The sequence below is a fragment of the Tachysurus fulvidraco genome, chromosome 18 (assembly GCF_022655615.1).
Source record: "Tachysurus fulvidraco isolate hzauxx_2018 chromosome 18, HZAU_PFXX_2.0, whole genome shotgun sequence".
In the NCBI taxonomy this organism is placed as follows: Eukaryota; Metazoa; Chordata; class Actinopteri; order Siluriformes; family Bagridae; genus Tachysurus; species Tachysurus fulvidraco.
Window position 1 is genome coordinate 8,828,108 of NC_062535.1, and position 21,877 is coordinate 8,849,984.

General features: G+C 36.6%; 1 long non-coding RNA gene across 1 annotated transcript; it reads right to left on the minus strand.

The window, feature by feature from the left end:
- Positions 1-743: 743 nt before the first annotated feature.
- On the minus strand, positions 744-20,493 carry LOC125139365. Its single transcript, XR_007138419.1, has 3 exons — positions 19,611-20,493; positions 14,337-14,492; positions 744-1,353 (listed from the first exon to the last, which is right to left on the minus strand). It is a non-coding gene; the product is annotated as an uncharacterized LOC125139365 (long non-coding RNA).
- Positions 20,494-21,877: the final 1,384 nt, after the last annotated feature.

Here is a 21,877-nt window from a genome sequence, read left to right on the forward strand (position 1 = left end):
TCATCAATTATCACAAGATAGCCAGTGAACTGAGAATTTGAGAACCGACTATGCTATTACTGTTACACAAATTACCAGTTAGCCTAATATAGCTAGGTTGCTAGTGCCACCTCGCTAAACTACATGACACACTACTTAAATTACACAATAGTTCACCTAATGTTAGCTAGCAGGTAGTCTACATTTTTTTTACTCTTTACACAGTCTAATAGTTAGCTTAATGTAGCTAATTTAGTGATCTGACTAAATTGCATAATACACAAACAATGTCAGCAATCTTGGCACAATCTAATAAGTTTTTAGAATTTGTTATAGATTATATATAATATTTAAATCTAAGACCAACATTACCTATCTTGTTAGCAAACCTGGGTGTCTCCTGGATTCAAAAGTCTGCTCATATCATATGAAATGTTAGGAAATGTAAGGGTTAACACTTATTAGAAATTAGCTTGCTGGTTTACAGAATAAAAAATTAGTTTTAATTTTATAATAGAGAAAGTTTTTATCTTCTCTGTCTCTTCAGTGTGTTCCCAGAAAAGAAGAAAGGCCTTTAAGGTAGTCAAGGCCTTTAAGATAACAGCAATGCCATTATTATGACATCATGTTTATAAATGTTTAACTTACATTAATAATCCAGAATAATATGACCTCATGCTGCACGAAATGAGATCACATACAAAGCTTAGACACACCGAATAACTGGTGTGGCATTTTATTCACATATGACATCATATAAAAGGGACAATCGCTGTGTACCTGTGCTAGTAAGTGCACTTTGTACCATAACAGCCCCTCCTAGACAGAATCTCACATAGCAGACAGTCATGAGAATGCTGGGGACAAAGGAGGAACTGTCTGGAATTGGCTTTGGTTGCCATTAATTACAAGACAGCATGAACAGGTGCACAAGCTCAGATAAGAAGTGATGAATTCAGATATAGTGAGCTTAAGGTAGTGTGGAATAATATGGATAGATACACACCAGGAAATTGATTTTAATTGTAATCATTTGAAGCAGATAAAATTTTTGCAATAACAATAATAACAAAAATATTGACAGTCAAAGTAAAGCCAGCATCTAATATTCAGGGCTCATATATTTTGACATAATATCCGTTGACCGAGCGAACGAGGATGCAGCATAAGTCCCATGGTGAGGCTTCTTGAGCGTGCAAGTTGCAGTGTCCTCCCCCACCTCCATCAGATTTCACAACAGTCTGCACATTCCTTTTCTTTTTCTTCTCCTATTCTCTCTCTCTTTCTGTCTCCCTCTTTCTGTCTCTGGCCCCTCCTTATGCCTGATGGGCAAGCTAGAACACAGACTGCTGCATTCAGGCACTTTATCTGAGTCTGGGAGGGAGGGAGGGAGGGAGGGAGAGAGAGAGAGAGAGAGAGAGAGAGAGAGAGAGAGAGAGAGAGAGAGAGAGAGAGAGAGAGAGACAGAGACAAGGGGGTGAAATGAAGTGAATGCGATGAGAATAGAGAACAGAAGGAAGGCATGAAGCAGCAAGTCTTAAGGAGAGAGAAGGGGGCGGCTTCTGAAATTTCCTTTTTTTTTAGCTGTTCTCTGACAAAAGACTCACAGCGAGCAGCGAAGGCTCTTTGTTCCTGGAGGCATGGGATCACTTTCTCAACTGGGAATGTGCAATAAGTGTTAACACTATAGCCTGCATGAGAATAAGTGTTCATATGTAGGCTGCAGTTGTTTTTTTATTTATTGTGTGTGATTTTGTGTGTTTTGTTGGTATTGATCGTGAAAAATGTTTGGTACAGACATGTCCAGTATTCAGAGTATACAGTATATGTATACTCTATTTGGACTAGTATAGGTCTGGTATACACTTTATTAAATATCTACATAGAACCATTTTTGGGAAGCGGTTGTATTGGCTAAGCACAGAAAGTTCTATCCTTGGCCATAAGAACCTTTTCCCAAAAAACATTTCTATAATTTAAAAATGTGTAAGATGAAATCAGTGCCATTACTTTTTGGAGTAGATCTCTAAGTAGATAGCCCTGTAAGATGCATTGACAGGACATGTTTATAAATGACATATTTATATTAAATAGTTTAAATGTGTGGGGGCACGGTGGCTTAGTGGTTAGCATGTTTGCCTCACACCTCCAGGGTCGGGGTTTGGTTCCCACCTACGCCTTGTGTGTGTGGAGTTTGCATGTTCTCCCCGTGCCCCGTTTCCTCCGGGTACTCCGGTTTCCTCCCCCGGTCCAAAGACATGCATGGTAGGTTGATTGGCATCTCTGGAAAATTGTCCGTAGTGTGTGAGTGAATGTGAGTGTATGTGTGCCCTGCGATGGGTTGGCACTCCGTCCAGGGTGTATCCTGCCTTGATGCCCGATGACGCCTGAGATAGGCACAGGCTCCCTGTGACCCGAGGTAGTTCGGATAAGCGGTAGAAAATGAGTGAGAGTGAGTTTAAATGTGTGATATAATTCAACCTGAAATGATGAATGAAACTTAAAAATTTCTTTTTACAGTATACAGCTGTTCTCAAAAGTTTGCATACCCTTAAAGGAAATGTTAAACATTGACATTTATTTGAAAAATATGACTGATAACGCAAAATATTCTTTTTATTATTTAAGGATATGTGGTCAATTGAAATCATTAATTATCACATTTGTTGTTTGACTCCTTTTTAAAACCTAATGATACCTGAAATCATGTAAACAACCCTGATCAACAGTTTACACATCCTTAAATGTTTGGCCAAATTGTAAACACACAGGTGGCTATTAAAGTGAATAAATGGCTATTAAAGTGAATGTTCCACATCTGTGACTCAGTGTAATTGTAATTAGTGTCTGTGCTTAAAAAGACAGTGAGTTTCTCAGCTCATGAGGTGATGCTCTAACTTGGCTGAAGATGGATCTCCGTAATAAGGTAGTTGAACTTTACAGAGCAGGGAAAGGATATTAAAAGATATCTCAACACTTGAAAATGCCTGTCAGTACTACTCAAGCTCTGATCAAGAGGTTCTGTTGATACTAAGCCATGGTCAGGTAGATCAAGAATGATTTTACCCACTACAGCCAGAAGAATTGCTTGGGACACAAAGAAAAACCCATAAACAACTTTGAGAGAAATACATGCTGCTATGGAAAAAAAGTGGTATTGGTGTTCCAAGGAGCAAAATAAGGAGGTACTTGAACACAAATGACATGGTCAAGTTGCCTGGAGAAAACCGTTTCTGCAAACATGCCACAAAAAGTCCCTCCTTCAGTACACACACAGCACTTAGACAAGTCTCACAGCTTCTGGAGCAGTGTCATGTGGAGTGATGAGACCAAAATGGAACTTTATGGTCACAACCATAAACACTATGTTTGGAGAGGGGTCAACAAGGCCTATGGTGAAAAGTACAACATCCACACTGTAAAGCACTGTGGTGGATCTCTTATGTTTTGGAGCTGTGTAAGCTCAAGGGGCACAGAGACTTTAGTAAAAATTGATGGCAAGATGAATGCAGCATGTTGTCAGAAATTACTTCGAAAGGAATTTTCATGCACAATTATTACAAAAGACTGCATGCCATCATTGATGCTAAAGGGACAAAACATATTATTAAGAACTAAAGGTATGCAAACTTTTGAACAGGGAGTGTTTCCTTATTTTCTTTTTTGTTATGTTTTGTTTTATGATCGTGCCATTCTTTTATGCCTTAAATATTAACTTGAGTCCTAAAAGAAATAAAATAAATTTGTTTTGTCATTGTAGCATCCACTGGACTCACTAGAACCTCCTTTTTTATGCAACACATCTCTCCATAGCAGTATTTCTACCCCAGTATGCATTTCACTGTGTTGAAAGTTCTTTCCTACTGTATTGTTCTTCTCTCCTTTTTCCTTTTGTTTCCTTCTTCCATGTATTTGTTCTTGTTTTGCTATTAAATTGTGTTTTGCTTTGTTGGTGAGCAACATGTTTGCATAAAATTCCTTTTTCATTCATTCATTCATTCATTCATTCATTCATTCATTCATTCATTCATCCATTGCTCACTCTTTGTGTTCTTTTTGTACCTTCCCTTCTCACTAATGATGTGCTTTAACCGTTCTCAGACATTTTATGTATTGTAAAAATTCATATTTTCCTTTAAAGAGGAGGATAAAATACATCCTTCAAACTACTGATGCTAACACAAAAACTCTGAATATCAGGTGGATGACTGTGCTAAGAAAAATAGAACAAATAGCAGCGCAGATCAAAGCTAAAGAACTACATTGTGCTGTTGTTATGGTTCATCCTTCATCATAGTTGCGGTTAATTGTGCTAACATGCATTCGACCCTAAGGTCGCATATACATGCTCACACCCATACAGAGATATTTATAACCAGAAGCAAGAACACCATTTCATCCAGTCATGAAACCCAGCAACAGAGCAGCAGCCCACAAAAGCTGTTTTGGCTTGATAAGAATTGAAAAACAATGCAAGTGCATCTAACTTTAAAAAAGTTTTCTTAGTGACTTAGTTGGGGTTAAAGTAGCCCAGAGATTAGGGCAGAGCATATCAACAGACTAGAAAGCAGGAAGGGGGCCAGGCAGTATTTCTTCCTCTCTTGTGGTGAATGATTCAATATCACTCCAACCTGTCTAGCAAAGACAAACCCACCAAAAAAAAAAGACCCAGAAAGCAAAAAGTCTGAAACGTAAAGAGGGGGGAAACATGATGTCATCAGTTTTGATCCATCCCCCCAAACTCAGCTGAGAGCAAATGTAAACACACATTGGTAGGATAGGCCTGACTAAAAGCATCTTGTTTCAGCTGATGCGTTGAGAGCACACCCATATTTGGCAGTGCAGCAGAGCAGAGGGCGGAGGAATGAGCGATAAGTGGGCAAAATTCCACAGCATGTTTTTAACAGGTTGAGACTGCAGGCTACGTGAGAACACCAGCCATGACCTCCAGTGCACTGTGTGTGTGTGTGTGTGTGTGTGTGTGTGTGTGTGTGTGTGTGTGTGTGTGTGTGTGTGTGTGTGTGTGTGTGTGTGTGTGTGTGTGTGTGTGTGTGTGTGTGTGTGTGTGTGTGTGCACATGCCTTTTTTTTTTGTTTGATCTCTAGTTTCTTGCCAATTTGGTCACCTCTCTTGTCATTGAACAGCTATCAGCAGGGGCAGGAGAAGGTTTCTTCAGAGACACATCTCTGTGAATTGCTGCTTATGCTGCTGCACAGGCAGCTTTACACATTTTGAGGAAAAAGACTTTCTGCCTTCTTCTGCATATATGAGCTCACTATGCACACGATTGATCAGTGTCTCTTTGATTGGGACAGAAAAAAGGGAATCTCTGCCACACCGGAATTCGAATTTCAATGGCACAGCCTAGTTTTGTTAAAATTGTAGGTACATTCAAGATTTGCATTATTGGCATTACTTCAAATAAGTTATTAGACACATATTTTAGTTTGTACTGAATAATCTGAAATCTATTCAGCTCAAGTGACCAGCCTATAAAGACTACCATATAGAAATAAGTTGTTATACTGATATAGTATTAGATAGATCTCTATCAGATAGATCTCTATCTCTATCAGAGTCTATCACATTTATTGTAATTATTAAGTAAATATAATGCTGTATATAATGGAGCCCACTTTCAGAAGCACTGATTGTACAGGCAATAGACCTTATTTCCTTTGTTCAAAAATGACATACAGAAACACACTCACAGTGCACAGTTTTAATAATATTGTGTGTAGCACATACACTAGGTGCTGGACACTGACGTAGAATTAGCTTATCTTATTCAGCCTCACCTTAACCTTCATCGGATTATACAAAACTGAGCTTAGATTCATATCAAAACTACCTTTACTAACAGCACAACATGAGCTTCAGCTATGACAGGAAACCATGCCTCCCACTTCCCCTTTATTGCAGCAAATGCAGAAGTGTTCTTTTCTGTCTCTCGCATCAGGTCTTGTGACCAGAGAGAACATCAGAGGTTACATAGGTTCTTCATGCTCTTGTTCTTCTTTTGCACCAGACCTCTCATTTAGGTAACTGCCACCTTCAACATATGCATGACAAGGTCTTTGTGCACAAAACATATTTTTAGAAGTGTGCCTAAATGTATAAACACAGAGAGCATTTGCATTGGATTCATATCTAGAAATGTTTTTTGGTGAACTAAATACAGTCAGTGGACAGGAAACAAGACCTAAATGTAGACCTTCACTTCCTTCTTGAGCATGACCTGTCATTTGAAAGAGTCATTTTGAGAACAGCAGTTCCATTTTCATAATTATTTATTTTAGTGACAGTTCTCAGAAGGATTCTCCAAATTGTTTTTTTCTGCTTGAATTCTGCAAAGTATAGGTTTTACTGTTTAAAGGCAAAGGTTGTTAGATCAAGTAAGAGAACAAGTCTTCACAGGCCAAAACAGCTTTTGCAGTGGCCTTGAGCCAAAGAAAACAAGACCATTTTTCTTTATATGAGTTATCCAAAGACATGACAACAATATGCTTCTAACCTGCTTCTATTATTATTCTCATTCTTTGTAGCCAGAGCCATGGTTAAAGAGTTGATTGTTTTTGACACCCAGGATTCCTTCTCAGGAGAATAGAACCAGAAGTACTGTATCTTTTCTTAAATGTGATGTAATTTTCTTTCACAAGTTGTCTGCAGGGTTTTGTAAATATTTTACAGTAATCTTACTTTACGGTAATCTATTTAAAACTGAGAAGCTTGCTGTGTTTTTGAACTTCATCTGGATTTTTGTTTAAACTCAAATGCTGCAAAGGCTGCATGTAAAAGTGACCCGAATCCATGTCAGGAAATTACGTTGTAGGCCAAGATCAGACGCTGGTTTCAGAGACCGAAACCTGTGTTTGTGTGTTTGTGTTTGACTGATGTGTGAATCAATGTGGGGGTGAAGAAACCAGCTACGTATTACACTGCATCACTACCTCAAATGCATTCAGACAGCATTCATCCTGTTAATTCATCTCGTTGTTAGTGGAGCGTTGTTCGACCTGCTCTTTGTACATCTAAGTCACTTTCTAAGTCACTGAGCTTTAGCGTACAAACGATCTCGGGCTAGCTTAAATGATTGTAGGAATGGCCAGCTATTTAAAATGATCATGCAGCTAGCTATATAGTATCAATCAGAAATACTTCTGAAACTCTTTATAGTAATAATTAACACTTATTACACTGACAAACATAACAGTGTAATGAGGCTGTTATTATATATTGAATGCTGTTATGGCAGTTTATGTGTATCTGTATAGGTGTTATAGTGCTCAGTAATTTTTTTGCTAGGTTTACTTTAGAAAACTTACATTTTGAGAATTTCATGATTTGTAATTAAAGCAATGACATTGTCATAATAGATTAAATGAGAAATATGACGTCATTACTCAGACAATGGCAACATCACAAAGAGCTTGTCATAACATTTGTCATAGCATACATGCCTATTATACTGATTTGTAGCATATGATATACATGACAAAAAAAAATGACAGCTGCACACATTCAGATATGACTCTTTCCCATCTCCATTGTATAAATGACCTTTTGTTTTAACGGCTTGTTTTAACGGTTTGTCTAAAGTGCACATCATAAATCATAGTCTGACTCAATAATAATTAGCAAGTGACATACATTGCTAAAAGTTGAACAGTTTCTTAGATATGTGTCTTTGATATCCAAAGGGAATCATATTCAGATGCTAATCTGTATTTTGCCACACTCTACCCACTAGTCATTGGGTGTAACGTGGCCTCACCAATGTAAAAATGATTCATGTGACTCAGAGATTAAATTGTGTTAGTGTTATTTTACTATTTTTACCAGAGGCAAAAAAAAATGGAATATGTGCCTATTTTGTTGTGCAAATGTTCAGCATTGAATTTTTTGGTCATGTCATCCTCACAGTGGTGGTTAATGACTCATATTAGTATTTCTGTTTTTAATTAGCCTATTGAGGGCAATATATTCATAGAAAATTCCAAAAAAGGGTTCATTTTTTCACATAAATGTTTCTATCTGAATAGTAAATGATGACATCAAACCCGTGTCTGCTGTCTGAGATGCTTCAAATTCTTGTGGATAAGTATCTAATAAAATTAAAGGTGTTATCTTCAACCGCTATCAGAGGTATTGTTTATCCGAATTGAAGTAAAAAAAAACCCAATAATTTAACAATAATAAACCTAATTTTCAGTAATTTTATATCTTCATGATATATATTCTGCTGGTGTAATAGAACACCAGTGTATTGGTACAAAATGTTTATTTAATGAGTGATAGTTCTATTGACTATTAGTGTCTTATTTTGACATTTGATTAATTTGTTTGATTTCAATCTCTGAAATCTGAGTAAAGTTTAGGACAATGACGAGGAAGTCTAAAACAATGGACAGTTTTGATCAGTGCTGTGTCTCAAGGAAACTTCCTCTTCACACAGCTGAACAAATACAGCAGAGCTCCTGCTGACTCTTATTTGAGGCAGGTGTCATTTATCATTCAAGAGCTAGATAAAGTGACATGGTTGACGTGTCACTGACAGCTTTCTCTCATGTTTATACCGTTAGACTCACAAAGACTAACACACAGATCACTTGTGGTTTTCAGGTCTGGTTTTTGACCGTAAGCAGAAGGATCATGTTATCAGCAAAGTGAACAGACTGAATTCCTCCAGTGCAAGAAAGCACATGTTGCTTCATGCCCTAATATGGCACTTTTCTTGACTGTGAGTCTGCATGTGTGTTTCTGAACTGTAGAGTTCTCATTTGTAACTTTTCACTCATTCACCTCCCGAATCTAGCAAAGCTGTGGCCAAGTAAGTGGCCTCAATCACACAGCTTTGTTGACGGTTGTGAAGACTCTGAAAGAGTAGTGTGATGCTCAGTATGTTGTATGAACGCACAGGCCATCTGTTGCACTCTCTGCTCCTTTGTTTCTGCCTGGGTGGCACCAAAAAGGAGCTTAGTGATTTTTTTAAATACGATATTCACAGACATCTGCTCTCTTCCTTCCCTCCTGCTCTCCCAGTGTCCCTCGCCATCACTCTCCCTCACAGTGAGAGATTTAGATGCCCTACAGTCAGGGCAGGATTGTTGTCGTGGCACGTTATTGGCTGCCCAGAATCTGTGGCTTTTGTAACGTCCAATCGGGGAAAAGGATCAAATTTCTTTCTATTGGTATTTTAATAGGAAGCAGCAGAAAACAGTAAGAGTGGTGGTGGAGGGGTGGGTCATACTTTAATATTATATTTTATCAGTAACATTGGGACTGCTGCATCAATCCTCAAATACATTACTTAAAAGGTGTAAACAAATTTATATTGACTTACAATATCTCTATTTCAAATTAAAGTTTAAAAATCTTTGCTTGCTGTTGTTACAGTCCTAACACTTTTCAAAAAATAATTTCAATCAGCGTTACTATAATTTCTTTCTTTCTTTCTTTCTTTCTTTCTTTCTTTCTTTCTTTCTTTCTTTCTTTCTTTCTTTCTTTCTTCCTTCCTTCCTTCCTTCCTTCACCACAACAGGTCTAATAAACCTCTGCAAAATGAATGAAGTTGTCTTCCATGTGTTTTGGTATTTTGTGCCACATCTCTTAAAGTGAAAATTATTGAATATAAATAAATAGTTAAAACAATAATCATCATTTATAAATTGTGTTTACCTGAACGTCTATAGCTTGTTCATAACTAGCAACCCAATAAGACAAAAACTTATCTGGGCCAGATCTAACAACATACAACAGCCTCAAAATCAACTAAGCAGCTGTACAGAAAAACACCAGGATTTCATTACTTTTTATGGCAAAAAGGGATTATTGCATCATGATTCCACCCGTTACGTCAACAGATAGAGATTGGACAGGATGCCACTGCTGTACAGAGGCCAGTACATACCCTATAGGTGGAAAAGGGAGAGAGAGGGTTAGAGAGAGGGAGAGGGAGAGGGAAAGAGAGAGGTGGAGAGGAAAACAATAACGTCAGTGGAATGCTCCAATTTCAGGAATGCTAGCAGTTAAAGCCTGCTACAGCCTCGACCTCTTGTCTGACTTTACGATTTAAATTTTAGTGCCTGTTTTTCTGAATGCCTCTATTATGCAACTATCACTTTGACATCTGTTTTTTCACAGCACCTCGCCTGTATTACTTGTCAGATTTATACATTTGGCCAAACTGTTGCTGTTCCGGAAATGTGCCATTTTCTTGGTCTTATAATTTTTTTTCCATGTTGTGGTTTAGTACTGAATATAAATGCATTTTTTGAACCACATAATTATGTTTACGGCATTTGGCAGACACCCTTATCCAGACTGACTTACATTTATCTCATTTATACAGCCAAGCAGTTGATGGTTAAGCTACTTGCTCAAGCAGTGTCTTGGGACTCAAATTCACAACCTTCCAATCTGTAGTCCAATGCTGTGATCACTGATGTACCAATTATATATAATAGGATACAAGTAAGTCTTTTTATTGCCCAATCAATATTTTCATTACACCATTAACACTTTCTTAAAACAGGACATGGATTTCTTAAGGGCCATGTAAAAAAAAAAGGCCATTTACTGTTGATGTGGGAGGGAGTTTGTAATTATGTCACTAATCCGTGCAGTACAATTAAAAAAACATTTTTTTTTGGAGGACTCTGGCAGACAAAGCAGACAATTAGTTTTTTTTTTCCTTTTGTCACCTTTATATAAGGTCCAGGAAGTCATGTGTATAGGTGTTCTTGAGTAAAGCATAATTCAAATGGTGAGCATGTTGGCACATGTTGTGGTGTTTCTAAATGACAAGCCTGTGCTGAACCGCAGTCTGCGGATTCTAAAGAGAATTTAAACACTAAGCTATTTTTTCAAGTTTTGTGACAACTACTAAGCATCTCGAATATTCACACTTTTCTAATTTATATATAAACATATATAAAATAACTTCCATTTGAATATAAACATATATGAAATAACTTCCATATTTCAAACTTTGCCACAATTGTTCATCTTATGCTCCCAGCTGTCTGTGCACTTGCGTTTAGTATCACAAACAAACATCAAATGAGCTGTGTAGTTGTGAAATGCACACTTTATCAGCTTTTTGCAGATCATGACATCTCTGTTTGGGGTTGCGGCATGCTAATTACTTTTGAACATTAGATTAAACGTGATTGGTTCATTCTGAACACAGCCACAACTCTGATTATAAAAGGGTTTATGCAACCAGGTTATTGTAACTTTTACACATTTTTCTGTCTACTTTGTTTCTTATTCATTTTTTAATTGAACATTCAAGGTAGAAAATGTTCTTACAAGATTTATTGTAATGTATCTTTGTTCTGAAGTGTTCTTGAAATGAAATCATTATAAATGAATAAAAAAAGTAGATTTCTTTTTAAAAATATTATTATAAAATAATGAAAAATACACACACACACACACACACACACACACACACATACACACAAACAAACAAAAAAAAAAAAACATTAACACATCCAAACAAATATACTACATAAATAGAAAGATGTGATAGCAGGAAGGATCAGGTTAAACATTAATCTGTCAGTTTACAGACATTGACGTCATATACAGACATTAAGATAAGAAATGCATACAAATGATGTTATAGTCATGGATCTTTAAGACGTGACACTGACATATGTGCAATAAACATGCCTTTAGGACACTTCTTTTCAGCAGGGAAACATGAAGGGACTGTGTTAAAAAATAACTGAAATTCCTAAACAATTAATACAATATTTTTGTGGAAAAAAGTTGAATTAGAGCTGAAAGTTTACACTTCAATTAAGTGGATAGTTGATTAGAAAAATATTCATCTGTCTTTATCTGCACAGTTTGGGTATGTGTACAATAAAGTGTTTTTTTTTGTGTTATTATAGACTTCCTGTCAGCTTAGACCGAACTAGTGATTCTCCTCTAATCTTTTCTTATTAATAAGCCATTTTCACCTTATGTCAATGTTTTTTGTTTTCTGCACCCTTCTGTGTAAATTCTAAAGACTGTTGTGTATGAAAATCCCAGAAGTCAGCAGTTACTCAATAGTCAATTACTCAAGCCAGCTAACAACCATGTCTGGTACCAACAACTGTGCCATAATCCAAGTATCCACATGATATTTTGCTTTGTTCTGCTGCAAAATGATTGCCTGATTAGATAACTTCATAAATGTTGTGTAGGTATATCTATGTATGTATGTATGTATGTATGTATGTATGTATGTATGTATGTATGTATGTATGTATCTATCTATCTATCTATCTATCTATCTATCTATCTATCTATCTATCTATCTATCTATCTATCTATCTATCTATCTATCTATCTATCTATCTATATATAGGTTCATGTAGACATTGTGTGATTATTTTTACTTATTGATGGAATGAATATTAGATAATACAATGAGTGATTACTTACCGTCTTCAAATGCTCATGAATACTGATGTTTGTTCATGTTAACTGTGTTAAGTAATGTCAGATAAGTGAACTTTCATGTAAAGCATTACAGTACATATAAATGCATGTAAACTGAAATATACTGAAGTATGCAAATGAAGTATGAACATTTTTTGAGTTTATTGGGGTTTTTTTTGTTTGTTTGTTTTTGGTTTTTTTTGAGAACATGATGAAGAACCTGAGCAATCGTCTTCTTAGGCCTATTCTAAATCTTTTAAACAAGTTTAGGGAGAATTACTAGTTGCCGAATCAGCTGAACAACCCAACCCCCTTTGTGTGTGTGTATGTGTGTTTGCATTCACACACACGTGTGTGTGTGTGTGTGTGTGTGTGTGTGTGTGTGTGTGTGTGTGTGTGTGTGTGTGTGTGTGTGTGTGTGTGTGTGTGTGTGTGAATGCACTTTTTGGGTTATTGCATAATCAGATAATGTCGACTTCAGTCAGACTCTACTGGACTGGAATGAGGGCCCTGCAGGCTGAGCTGTCTCAACATGTTACTGTAAACATACACACACATGTACACACACGTATACACAAGACACATGTAATCATACACACATAGCTGTCAAAACAACTAGAAAAAATAGTGAAAGGCTATTATTTTTACCCCACTGTGATTGGGAAGCTGTAGATTATCTGCACTAAAGATGTAGTCAAGGTTTATTGTAGTAGGCTGATGAAACTAGATGTTCTGAAAACACTAGAATAAAGATTTTTGAATTGACAACCAACATGTTTTACTGGAAAAACAAGCTTTTTAAATCAGCTGCATATCATGCAATCGTGTTGGATGTTGGTGGATCACACCATGTGTTGTTTTATGAGTTTTTTCCTCTACACAGATATTTTATTGGCAGCAGCTGAAATATGATGCATATAATTTATTATGTTAGAACAAATGAAAAAAGTGGTAAAAAAAATCTTACAAAATATTTACAAAAAGACTTAAAATTAATTCATAAACATGGTTTAGTATTGCACAACTATACTGACACCAAATTCATACAATGACATGAAATAATTTTTAGATTCATTATAACACCGGGAGGGAAAAAGTATGATTCAATATACTGTTATTAATTTCCCTAACATTCCTGTGAGTAAAGACTTTTTATATGTACCTTAAAAAGCCAGAGAACACCCACAGATACATGGATATGTTCTGTTTCGCTATTGCATGTTAGTTTATTTGGCTCTTTTGGAATTTCCCACCTAAACAAACCTCATTTGCACCTTATTGTAAATGAAATCTATTCTGATGAATATGGAAGTGTGTGTGCAAGTTAGCAAGTAACCAATCACAGACAATAACCCTTCTCAGATATGTATCACATGATTTTTTTATAAGAGTTTCATACGTGAGTCTTGGCCATATGCCAAATACTCAGATGCTTTCTACACACTTTTTTTTATATGTTACAAACAACAATACAAAGTTGGTAATGGTACATCTACTTGCTCACAAAGAGCTGGCTTGTTTTGAAACTGAAGTACTCAGAATGGTAAGAATAGTCAGAAATAGCCTCTGTCTAATTATTACAACAGGAAAATGCTCATTGTTGGCAGACTTTCATAGAGAAATACAAGTAATTGCTGCCTACTTAGTAATGCTGTTCATATTGACCTGTATTCTGTTGGTTTATTACCTGAGAGAGAGAGAGAGAGAGAGAGAGAGAGAGAGAGAGAGAGAGAGAGAGAGACAGACAGACAGACAGACAGACAGACAGACAGACAGACAGACAGACAGACAGACAGACAGACAGACAGACAGACAGACAGACAGAGAGACTCTCTAGGCATTTTACAGAAGAGTGGATATTTAACAGTTTAATCAAGATTATAATAAAACTGTCAATTATGTGTCATGTGTGATGTTACCTCTGTGGATAAATGTCTGTTATTGTGACTGGGAGGTTGCGAATTTAAATCCCACGACTCCCAGGCAGATACAGTACTTCTGTGCTCTTGAATTAGGGTGTGACCTTGTGCATGGCACAAGTTGATACCCTTCAGCCTTGCCACCACAATTCTGACCTGAAATCACATCTCTCAATTACTGCAGACTCTTATCCAGCTCATGTTCATTTAAAGAATTATAATTTTATCCAATTCTCTCTAGAACTATGTAGCAAATATAAGAATGTCATTATGTCCCGTTTTATTTTGCACCAATAAAGTTTTTCGAACATTAATTACTGTAGACATCTTGTGTCTCCTGTTAATCTTTTCATACAGATTTTATACCATGTAGTCTTACAGTATGATATTTTTGCTGGTAGTAATGTTAATATTTAGATGTTGCAAATTCACATTTGTTAATCTGAGACTGATCCTGAAGAAGCACTTCACTTCACAAATAACCAGTCTTAATGTTTAAGTGAGCCTTGCAAGCATTTGATTACATGCTGTATTTTCAATGTCATAACCATGTCATATCAGCAGTGTTTACTATATTCTTATTGAGATATCACTTAAAAACTCTGTTAAAAACCTGTTGTTCTGTTTTAGGTTATGTAGTCACTGTGTTGAGAATGCCATAGCCCTAAAGTCAGAGGTTAATCATTACATCAGGTAAGTTATTAACAGACAGATTTGATAGGGCACCACACCCTTCAGTTACTTAGGGTTCATAGGTATACTTTCAGAAACTAGCTTCATGCAACACACACACACACACACACACACACACACACACACACACACACACACACACACACACACACACACACACACACACACACACACCCACACACAACACCCACACAAGTTTTCAAAAGCTGTACCCACTGTATCTAACTAATTCCCACTTTATCCAACCTCTTCCCCAAGTGTGAATTGTTTTTCACTCTGTTATATGTGTTAAATTTAAGCTAATGTAATGTAGGTACTTTCTGAAAAGTATCTTAGAATCACTTTCACTTTTTACTGTATTAAAGAGCTTATGGGTTGCCTGTTAGGTTTGGTTTGCAATACACAAGCATTCAATACATCACTTGTTATGATATAGCAATCCGTATATGTTTTGCTTTTATCTCCACTGACCGAAATAATGCTATTTTGATACTCTGCTCCAGTAGTGTGAGAGTGAAAAAGGGCTGTAGAGAACAATGTTATAAGAGCTATCACATTGCTGTAGATTCATCATGTCCAAAAGAATGTTGTACTCCATGTAGCACTTGTGGTGTGTGAGTGATGTTTTGGTAGTGTGAAAGAATGGGTTTGAAAACTAACCCTAAATGTGGCCTTAGGAAGAAGGGACCTTACAGGGCCTTGAAATGATAGTTTTGGAGATGATCTGCTTTTTAATTCCAACTCCCCCCCTTTACTAGCTCCGTTTACTTTCATTCTTTCTTAATCCATTGGTATTTCCTGCCTGAGATCCTGTGGGAGTGAAGCCACTTTAGTAATATTCCACTCACAGTGCTCAATACAGTCTGTCCCAAAACATCCTTTTCCTTCAGTGGATGAAAGAAAAGAAAACATATTTTGCTAATGTTAATCATTTTTGCTGTTGAGGTTAAATAATCACCTTACCAAATCTTTTTTCTCGCCTAAATCATAACCACAACAAGTTTCTTTTAACAAGATTAACACGTTGAGCAATTTCTAATGTTGGCCTTGTTTTAAATAGCAAAGTGAGTCATTATTCAGTTGTAAAAGGCTAGATGTGAGTTAACTGTGAAACGTCAAAATCTTTCAGCCTTTCAGCTGATGTCTTGAGGCTAAGCTGTGAATACTCTTATATTATTTTGTATGATTCATATATCTCCCCATCATGCTGTCTCAAATATTTACAGTCCTAGGCTGTAAGGCACTTATCAATTAAAAGAAAAACCAGACAGGTTTACAGGAACATGGGTTAAAATTTTGGCATTGTATATAACATGCTACTGTACAAAAAATGTGTACTGTAACTACAAAATGTGGTAAAAAAAAAAAAAAAGGGACAATTTTTTATTTAAGAATTTAGGATGTGCTTCCTATTTTTAACTGTTGATCCAGTTAAATGTAGTCAAATAGTTTTTGTAAGAAGCTAGTTCTGTTAATAAACCAATATTGTCGAAGATTAGGTGGATTCTAGAAAAATCAGCTGTGGAAAATGTACAAATGCTGTACACATTTGTGTCTACAAATAAGTTTAAATCAGAGAGGGTGTTGAATGAAAGACTGTCTTTGATATGACCCAGCAGTGTTCCATTCTGACAGTGGAATGGAAAGCAACTTTTATGACTTTTTCAATCAGTATAAACAAATTAATCAAGTGGCAAGTGGTTGCTTTATTTTAGTTTTAGCTTTTTTGCTTCCTTTTTTGTGTGTGTGTGTGACTACTTTGGGCCCATGTACAATAGATTCTTGTCAGGTCAGCCAAGTCAGTGGACTCCAGTTCCCAGCATACAAGGCTTTGTTTATTGCCTGACCTAAGCGGTCTTTTGACCTAGATCTTGACAGCTGATTTGGATTTGTTTGCTTTTACAAAACACTCCCATTAAAAGTGTTCCACTTTATTTACATTTGTTTCCACAATGCATGCATTATGCTCAGACCATTTTAATTACTGCAGTGAAGTTTCAGTTAACCAAAGCATTCCAAAATTAAATTGCAAACTGTTCTGAGAAATGCACTGAAACCTTGTGTATTGCAGCCCAGGATCCCTTTGACCATCCCTTTGACCTGAGTATCTTGTATTTATATGCTGCCTTCCAGCTCTGTTATCAGATCACAGTATTGCAGTGCTTGTGTTCAGGTAACCCTTATTTTGCTATATTAATTTTAGAGATAACGAATGTGCCAAAAGGAAGTTGAATTAAATTGTCTTTATAATCTGTATATACAGTATATATTGTTCACTACTACCAAGTTATCACCTCAAATCTTGAACTTTGAAATGTTTCTCAAACCTTCCCTGAACATTTTTAACAGGGTGGCACGACTGCATCCACCAGTTTGCTAGAAAGCTGTGATGCACTGTGTGTACTGTATACTCTGTGACACATTTCTCTCATTTCTATCATTAACTTTTTCAGCAGTTTCTCAAAGGTATTTATCATCTTATATAGGAAAGGAGATAGACTTTCAAGCCTTTATATAAAGCCTAAAATAAAAGGCATGATTATAACACGCTGTGAATGTATTTATAGGTCATTATAGATAATGCATTTATTAAAATAATTAACTTGAAACATGCATTGTCTATGGTTGTTAATGAAATGTAATTAATGAGATGCAGTGGCAGATTTTGAGATAATGTTGCTTTTAACGATGTAAATGTTGCAGGTTGTGGGAATAGGGGGCACCCTGCAGTAAGTAGGACAGTGTGTCAGCCTCAGAGACATCCATGATGTAAATTTAAGGGGGAGAAAAACCGGGCTCAGATCCAGGCAGACTTTGTCTTTTGTACTGCATGTATGAGTGTGTGTGTGTGTGTGTGTGTGTGTGTGTGTGTGTGTGTGTGTGTGTGTGTGTGTGTGTGTGTGTGTGTGTGTGTGAAGGCACACATCCCGTGTAGGAGGCGTAGGTCAGGGGCATGCAGGACATAAGGCATGCACAAGGAGAAGGCTGTAAGCCTCTCGTCCACATCAAAAGCTCACTGACCAGCTCGCTTTCATGAGTGTAGCAGCTGCTGATGGCCGTTGGATTAGCTTTGATTTGACTCCCATTGAAGGCCCAGCTGCGAAATGGCCGTTAAAGCCCCTCTTTTATGTCAGCCCAAGCTGCATAGATGCGGTACATCACATCTAACTTGAATTGCTACTGTTAATGTATGTAGTTAAATCCAGGTGTGACGTTTTAATTAAAACCTCTTATATGTTTTTACAGCACACAGAGCTACTCTTTTATGTGCACTTTGTTTTTGATACACAGCTCTGCAGAGAGGAAATAAGGGGGGGGGGGGGCGTGCTGAAGAACACTCGTCTCTGTTCCACTGCCAAAGAATGCACCACCAAAACAGGAAGTGCAATCAGTCCCCTCCATACACACTTCCAGCAGAGTGAGTCGAGTCAACTTTTTTTCAGAAAAAGGGAGTTTTAACAGGAGGGTCTTTTGTGATCTTTATGGTTTTGGTCCTTGGGTGGTACAGTATATCATTTACCACAAACCCACTTCTTAAACTTTACTATCTTATCTACTTTCATTTACTACATGAACATGCTTACTGACAATTAACAGGAAGTATAGAGAATATATAAACTTTCACCTTAATAGAGTGCAAGGCTGATAAAACCAGTTCTTCTTCTCTATATCGGAACATAATAACTGTCATTTGTTCCAAAGAACAACAGTCATTTATTTTGCATGCAATATATGATTGTTATAAGGTTTTTCATGAAATTGTAATGATGCTTTATAGTAGAAAAACAGCGATAAGCTTGAATTTGTTTATGCAGACATTCAATTTATCATCTCATATAATCTCAGCCGGGCCAGAGTTTACATGATGTCATATGTCATTACATCAAATCACTGAGATTTCAGAATAAATGTTTAGAGCCTGAATTTGAATGATTGTTATTTCCATGATAAATAAGTAACCTATTAACTGGGTCATGTATTGTAACTTAAATGCAAATCTTGTCAAATTTATGTTATTAATCTCATATTCTTCAGTGTGAGCCATAGAATGGATTGCTTCATTGTATTTGCTGTATGTTGTTGAATTAACCTAGATTGTCCTTTGAGACAAATGTGAGTAATCCTTAGGTTCAAAGTTCTTTTAGTGATTCATTACGTATGATTTAGTTGCATGAGTCACAGGCACTTTTCATTGTCTTTCCCCGAAGCTGTGAAATTGCTTTGATGCCAGTACAGTTTCTCAGCTAAAGCCTATACTAACTATAGTATCTGTATATGTGGGGGAAAATTTAGCTGAACAGGAAGATTTCTTTATTGTTTTGCACTGCAGTTCAGAATTTTAGCCTACAATCTTATATTCCTGTTTTGCTTGGGGTCATTTTAAACACTCTGAATATCAGAAATAAAAATAACTGACTATGTGTTTCTTAACGTTGTTTTATTTTGCTGTGATTTGAACCATTTATATACGCTTGAACTGATAATAAAATCTCCTTGACCGGACTTTAGTATTGCATCATCTTAGATTTTCTCATCTACACCAGTGATTATTTGTAATTTGATATAAAAAAAAATGTTCACCTATTATGGGTGGTAGTTCTTTGCCGGACTAGAATCAATACAGCTGCAAACTCTTTGCTGCTGGCTTCAAAACACCTGAGATCAGACACTGAGTTCAACATTTAGCCACATCACAGCTTGTGAGTCCTTCAGATCAGTTGCCAGCCTAGTAGAAGTAACAGGGTCATGGTAACAGCACCAAGGCTGGACCAAGCCACTTCCAGATCCCTGGTTGGTTGAGGAAATCAGAGAGACAGAAAGACAACAAAAAATTATTCTGCCTATACACCCCCAAACTTCCTGTTTCTCTTTAGCCTCATATGACAGAATGCTCTTTGATTGGCGACATCCTCGCTATAATTTTGCACTCCCTCACAAACACACACTAGCAGCTGGTGTCACTGGAGGGGGTGCTGTGTGATTGTATAACACAAGACAACGTCCCAGTTATACTGCAGACATTGTCACAATGGAGGAAGTGAAAGCATTACTTCTGCTTTAGTATTATATTCCTATTGTAGAGAGACTTATTCAAGCATGGGAAAAAATGCGCCACAATACATGGCACTTTAACCTCAACACAGGTTTTGTTTACAACATAACAATTAGATCCAATGAGCCAATGGAATTCCTATTACGCCATCATGTTTTTTCTTCAAGTCTGCTATAGCATGGGATTTGCCTTCTGTTTTCTAATATATACTATATGGTGTGTATTTAGGCAAACACTATATATAGTGTGTGTATTTGCACGTGTGTACAGGATAATACTGTATGAGGTGTTGTAGTATTTTAGAGCACTGCCCTGTTCAAAAATTGACCTTGTTTTACATCCTTTTTAAAGCTTTTTCTCCTGACACTTTAAGATATGTTACTAGGGTCATACTGAGAAAAAAATGCAAAAATAAATCTCCAAAAACTGCATTAGAATGTTATTGTGTGTGATTTCTTGCACTCAGTCAGATGCCACCTGGTATCAATAAGAAGATCCATTCTTAGCTCAGACAAAATAAAATCTGTTTTGCAATTCCTTGCATGCCTCGGCACTTCCAAATACAAGGCGGAGAGCGTATGAGCATGACTGCACATGCACTGGCATTCAGGAAAACAACCAGCTCCTTTTGTTGGTTTCACAAATCTGGAGAATTTTATATATATATATAAATGTTATGTGAGAGTCGGCTGGGCACTGGCTTAAGTATGCTAGTGTAAAGAAAGACTGTAATATTGAACATATTTACCTTTGGATATATGGTAATTTGTGGAATTTAGCTCTTGTTTCCTCATATACAATCCATATAGTTCTCTATATATTCTATGAGATTCTTGAAATATGCTAATCAGTATACCAGTCACTTAAGTTTCTAAATATACTATATTTCATTTGCTACTGGTTCTTAAATAAAGGTCTTCAATGTTTAAGAAAATTCTTGGCTTAATCTACAGTCTGGTTTCCCTAAAGTCTCTAGTTTAAGCTTCATGTACAGCACTGCACCCAAAAAAGCAAAAAAAAAACCCAAAACAAGCCTGTACCACATACGGTAATGAGTACAATCTGCCAAATTTGGAGCAGTGCCACTTCCTGAGTTTGTGTGTCCATAAAAAAAAGGCTAAAAAGTGAAAGAATCAAGCAGCTCAGTGGTCTATCTGCTGCCTTAACAAAATTCCAAAGTATAGCTTCAAATTATATGTTTATGTTAAGCAGTGTGATTCTACTGGATTAGTAACAGATTAAAAATAGCCTTTGCCTATTTCCTGTAGCTCTCTGAGACTGTCTAATTCTTCACCAATTACGCTATAACGCTTTATTTCTTTAGTGTCTGAAGATACTATGATAAGTCCTGTGATACAAAACGAAACTGAGCCACATCATAGGCAACAAGGTTTTTTCAATTTTAAAGGAACTGGGTTTAGTTCTAGTGCTTTGTAATTTATATCCAGCACAGAGAGTTGCTTTTTGAGGACATTAAGTTGTGCCAGTGGAATGTGGTTGGTGTTGGCAGTACTAGCACAGTTAACCTTGACTGCTAGATGCCAGCAAGATAAGCTTTATGACCAAAGCACATATGAAAATAAGTTAATCATTAACAAGTTATAAAATAAATCAACAACCATCCCTAAATGGAGTCAATCCTATGATTTCATATGCTAGCATATGAAATCATAGGATTTCATATGCTAGCATTTGTTTGATAAACTCAAGTATTCTTTGCTCAAATAAGCATATACTGTTTTGTTTTGTTTCTTCAACTCCCAGAGATTGCTATAGAACAATTTAGAGTATATGC